The sequence below is a fragment of the Tursiops truncatus genome, chromosome 2 (assembly GCF_011762595.2).
Source record: "Tursiops truncatus isolate mTurTru1 chromosome 2, mTurTru1.mat.Y, whole genome shotgun sequence".
Classification (NCBI taxonomy): Eukaryota; Metazoa; Chordata; class Mammalia; order Artiodactyla; family Delphinidae; genus Tursiops; species Tursiops truncatus.
In genome coordinates this window covers 134,822,792-134,828,514 of record NC_047035.1, presented here as the reverse complement: position 1 = coordinate 134,828,514, position 5,723 = coordinate 134,822,792, and the positions used below count along the sequence as shown (strand labels likewise).

The 5,723-nt window shown below is 40.8% G+C and overlaps 1 non-coding gene across 1 annotated transcript; it reads right to left on the bottom strand.

Moving 5' to 3' along the window:
- Positions 1-416: 416 nt before the first annotated feature.
- LOC117311303 (U6 spliceosomal RNA) lies at positions 417-521 on the bottom strand. The gene has a single exon (XR_004525517.1). It is a non-coding gene; the product is annotated as a U6 spliceosomal RNA (small nuclear RNA).
- Between the last annotated feature and the right edge of the window lie 5,202 nt (positions 522-5,723).

Sequence of the window (5,723 nt, the reverse complement as noted above, 5' to 3'; positions counted from 1 at the left end):
CAGACAGCCTTGCAACTCTGGCTTCAGAAATGAAGAGCAACATAGCCCCACTGCCATTAAACTTGTCAAGTTTATCCTCCAAAAAGGTACTTTGTGTATCTAACACTGACACCTAACGAAGACCCTGGTTGGTCATTTGGATACATCTAGCCCAACTCTGCAATGCGATCAGTGATGTCCTCACCAGGCTATTGGGTTCACATCAGGGAAGAGTTGGAATTCATCCCTCGGGATGTTCAACAAGAAAGGGCCTCAGTCATCATTTAACCTTCCTCTTTGTTTTTAAAAGTGGGGAAGCTGACAACCAGAGACAGTTAAGGGACTTGTTTAATAGGAACCAAAGGTAGAAATGGGGATCAAACCCAGACCTTTGGAGACTAAGTACAGACAAATTTCCACCACAACAGGCTGCTTCACAAAAATATATGTGCCTCATGAGTTTCCAAGTCATCTGTGCTCAGGAACCTAGCCAATTTTCTCTGTACTTCTCCAGTTTTAATGTATGCACTGTCAAAGTGAGCATGTATAAAAATGTACGTTGTTAACTATGATAATGAAATCCTGGACTCCTCTGTACATTCCACTATAATAGCATATATCACAACATTTTATAATTATCTCTTTGTGGCCTGTCTCCCATTCCTCCCCCACCAGACTGTAAATTCCCTAACAACAAGGACTGTCTTGTTCCCCGTACCTAGCACAGAAGCTGATACAACTATGACCCTGGATAGACAGTAGTTAGATCGTTGATTGTGTAAATGAGCCGTGCATTGTCCATAATAACAAATGTTCATTTCATATCTTAGTCTTAGAAGAAGCAAGTTGTCTGAGAAAATGTATGGCATATGCAGGGGCCCAAGCAAATTGTCAGGAGTGTAAAAGAATTCTGCAGATGCCTTGTGGTTTTTTGTTTGGGGGGTTGTTTTATTGCTTTATAGTAAAATTCAAACCTCCTATGTATGTCGGTAACAGGATGGCTGAATCAAACATTTCAGCAGGTCCCAAATTTTAAGCATACAATCTGCTCTATTTTCAGAATTAACTCAGTTGTTCATTAATCCTTTATGTGTTGAGAACCCGGGTGGCCCAGCCAATGATACACCCATCTGGCAACCAAAAGCAATTTCAAAATAAGTCAAATCCTTCACTAGTGTTTCTCAGAAACCATAAAGTACAGCTTAATGTATGGTCCAGAGAAGCCCTTATTAGAAAATCCTCTCTTTTCCTAACCCTATCCCTCATATCCTACAAATGTTTCAGCATCACCCTCTGCACATTTTTGGTGCACTTCTGGAACACAGTGGTGAAATAATACCACAACTGCATCTCCTTTCCATCCTCAAGCCAATAAGATGGTCCTAAATTAATTTAGAAGACGCAAACACTCAATAGAAAAGAGATTAAGAGGTGGGACACAAAGAGACAAGAGATTTCAGCAAAGTCCTGCAAGATGGTGAGCCCACTGAGACACCAGAGTAACTACTGGCTGAGCAGACGTCCCAACCAAGAGCAACCTAGACAGCATTACACTCTGAGAGGATCTCAGCCTGTCTTGCAGACACTTAGAGAGGCTCGGGATTCAGAAATGCTTGGTGCAAGTGAAATGTTAGGCTGAAATAGAATATTATCAAAGATGTACATAGAGAGCCAGTGGACTCACTGCCACTATCCCCTGACCACCCCGCCTATCACACACCCACGTGGAAACACAGACACCTGGAAGCAATACGTATTCCCTTCATGCAAACAATCAGACAACTTCTCCTTAAAGAAATGGAATGTTCCAGGGGGAAAAAACTCTGTGTTCTTGTATTTAAGGGCCCAGGATAATGGACAACAGCTCTCTTGATCATCTTCCTCGAGAAGCCTCACCTAGGAAATGCAAAAGGGTATAATCCTTATGAAGGGGAATTTAGCAACACCAAGCAAAATGACACATGCATTTGTTCTCTGACCAGCAAGTCCACTTCCATGAATCTATCCAAACAATATGAAGAAGACACATGCACAAGGATGTTCACTGCAACTGTATTGTAATAGCAAAAGACTGGACCCAAATATCCTCCATAGGAACAGGTTGAATAAACACTGGTACATCTAAACAATGGGGAGCTTTACAACCATAAAGAGAAATGAGGAAACTGCCTATAAACTGCTATGAGGGACTTCCCTGGTGGAGCAGTGGTTAAGAATCCACCTGCCAATGCAGGGGACATGGGTTTGTGCCCTGGTCCGGGAAGATGCCACATGCCGCAAAGCAACTAAGCACGTATGCCACAACTACTGAGCCTGTGTGCCACAACTACTGAAGCCAGGTGCCTGCAGTCTGTGTTCCACAACAAGAGAAGCCACTGCAATGAGAAGCCTGCACACCACAACGAAGAGCAGCCCCCTGCTCGCTGCAACTAGAGAAAGCCCGCACGCAGCAACGAAGACCCAACACAGCCAAAAATAAATAAATGAATTAATTAGTTTAAAAAAAAAACTGCTATGAGTTTATCTCCATGATACATTGCCAACAGGAGGAAAAAGCAAAGTACAGAAAAATGTTTAGAGTATGTTACCTTTTGTGTAAGAAGGGAGGAAATATGAATAATTTTCTTTTTCTGTGATATCTTTTTCTGGTTTTGGTGTCAGGGTGATGGGTGGCTTTGTAGAATGAATTTGGGAGTGTTTCTCCCTCTACAATTTTTTGGAAGAGTTTGAGAAGGATTGGTGTTAGCTTTTCTCTAAATGTTTGATAGAATTTGCCTCTGAAGCCATCTGGTCCTGGACTTTTGTTTGTTGGAAATTTTAAATTACAGTTTCAATTTCATTACTTGTGATAGGTCTGTTTATATTTTCTAATTCTTCCTGATTCAGTCTTAGACAATTGTACCTTTCCAATAATTTGTCCATTCCTTTGTGGTTGTCCATTTTATTGGTATATAGTTGTTTGTAGTAGTCTCTTATAATCGTTAGTATTTCTGTGGTGTCAGTTGTGATTTCTCCTTTTTCATTTCTAATTTTATTGATTTGCATCCTCTCCCTTCGTTTCTTGATAAGTATGACTAAAGATTGGAAGAATCAATATTGTGAGAATGACTATACTACCCAAAGCAATCTACAGATTCAGTGCAATCCCTATCAAACTACCAGTGGCATTTTTTACAGAACTAGAACAAAAAATCTTAAAATTTGTATGGAGACACAAATGACCCCAAATAGCCAAAGCCGTCTTGAGAAAGAAAAACAGAGCTAGAGGAATCAGGCTCCCTGACTTCAGACTATACTACAAAGCTACAGTAATCAAGACAGTACAGTACTGGCACAAAAACAGAAATGTAGATCAATGGAATAGGATAGAAAGCCCAGAGATAAACCCACACACATATGGTCACCTTATCTTTGATAATAAATGAGTCAAGAATATACAATGGAGAAAAGACAGCCTCTTCAATAAGTGGTGCTGGGCAAACTGGACAGCTACATGTAAAAGAATGAAATTAGAACACTCCCTAACACCACACAAAAAATAAGCTCAAAGTGGATTAAAGACCTAAATGTAAGGCCAGACACCGTAAAACCCTTAGAGGAAAACATAGGAAGAACACTCCATGACATAAATCACAGCAAGATCCTTTTTGACCCATCTCCTAGAGAAATGGAAATAAAAACAAAAATAAATAAATGGGACCTAAAACAAACAAAAAAAAACCCATTTCTTGTATTTTCTCAATCCGTGCCTCCATTCTATTTCCGAGACTCTGGATCATCTTTACTATCATTACTCTGAATTCTTTTTCAGGTAGATTGCCTATTTCCTTTTCATTTATTTGGTCTTGTAGGTTTTTACCTTGCTCCTTCATCTGCAACATATTTTTTTGCCATCTCATTTTTTTTTTTTTTTATGAGTGGGATTGTGTTCCTGTCTTACTGGTTGTTTGCCCTGAGACTTCCAACACTGGAGTTTGTAGGTTGTTGGGTAGAGATGGGTCATTGTGCTGAGATGAGGACCTCCAGGAGACCTCACTCCGATGAATATTCCCTGGGGTCTGAGGTTCTCTGTTAGTCCAGTGGTTCGGACTTGGAGCTCCCACAGCAGGAGCTTTGGCCCGATCCTGGGCTCGTGAACCAAGATCCTGCAAGCGGTGTGGGGCGGCGGTTCACTTTGGGGGTCCTACCGTCTCCTTGGGCATCAGAGTCCTCCACCAGCCGCTGGCAGGCCCCTTGTTTTTGGGGAGATGCTAACTCCGCGTCTTCCCACACCACCATCTTCAGTCAACTACACTTTGATTTTTCAAAAATAAATAAAATAAAATGGAAAGTTGCCACCATCAAAAATAAATAAAATAAACAAATAATAAACACCTACACTAAACAGTACACTTAAATGTGAAGTATCAAATGCTTTTCCCATGAAGTCAGAAAGGAAACAAGGTTGCTATGAGACCCATTTCTACTTACAATGTACCTGGTTCCGAGGCAGTTCAATAAAGCATGAAAAGGAGGTAAGAACTATAAGGATTGGACAGGAAGAAATAAAGCTGTTATCATTTACAGAGAATATGGTTGTGTACTTTGAAAATTCAAAAGACTCTATAGATGAATTATTAGAATTAATAAGTGAATTTATAAGGGACCATGGAGGAAAAAAGAGTCTGTTTAAAAATCAATTTTATTTCCACATGGGAGCAACAAACCAATAGAAAATGAAAAATTTTTAAAAATGTCATTTACAACAACACTAAAAAACACCAAACGTTGCTTGGCTCTGGCGCCCATGGATGAGCAGCTCAAGGCTGATTACTTAAAAGCAAAAAAACAAAACAAAACAAAAATACTCAATGCCCAATGGGCTCTGGAGCTGTTAATTTCCATTTCTGTTTCATTTCATTCATGCTGTAAATTTCCCTCCAGCCTAGCCCAGGTCCTGTGTAAAGTAGTATCCCTCCCTGGGAGGTGTGATTGAAAAGGTGCTAAGACCTGTTCTGTAAACTGAAAGATAAATATGAGTGGTAGAATTAATGCCACCAGACCACTCTGAAGGCCTCCTGGGAAAAGCCAAAGATGCTCCCTGGGTGGGATTGGACACTGGAAGTGCACCTGGAGGCCAGAATCTGAAAGAAGAGGTGAGAAGCTTTACAAATTGAGTGGTGGAGCTTCTGACCCTCCTTTCCTTCCACTCAGACTTGGTATTGGGAGAATCTGCTCTACAGCTGTGTCAGTCAAAACGGAGAAGAGCTTTTCTCACCCACAGCAAAAGAAAACTATTTTTTTTTTTGAGGAATTGGGGTGAAGTTTTCCCTGGGGTTGGTTGCAAGCTATTTGAGTACCATCACCCACTTTCCCCCCCAAATCCCTTACCTCTCACCCTCCACTCGTTTTGCCAACAGCCCCATTTTGTTTGTTTGCCTAAGGTAAGTCTTCTAAGTTTGGTGTTGCCACCATTGGTCCCACATTTTTGTCACATTCTGCCAGGACATTCTCTGGGAATTCAGGAGCCTGTGCTGGCACATTAGAGCTCCTGGTCATTTTATCTACAAGGCACGTTGGTTTCCTTAACTAAGGTTGATGAGCTTTAAAGGACCTACTGACATGTTAGAAGCCAGGGGAAATGCATGGGCTCTAAAATAGAAAAAGGCAACTCAAATATCAATATGAATATGTGTTTAAATGTCTATAAGATGGAACCTAGGCATCAATTTCAACTCCCCTCAGCGCTTTCTGAGCTTTATATG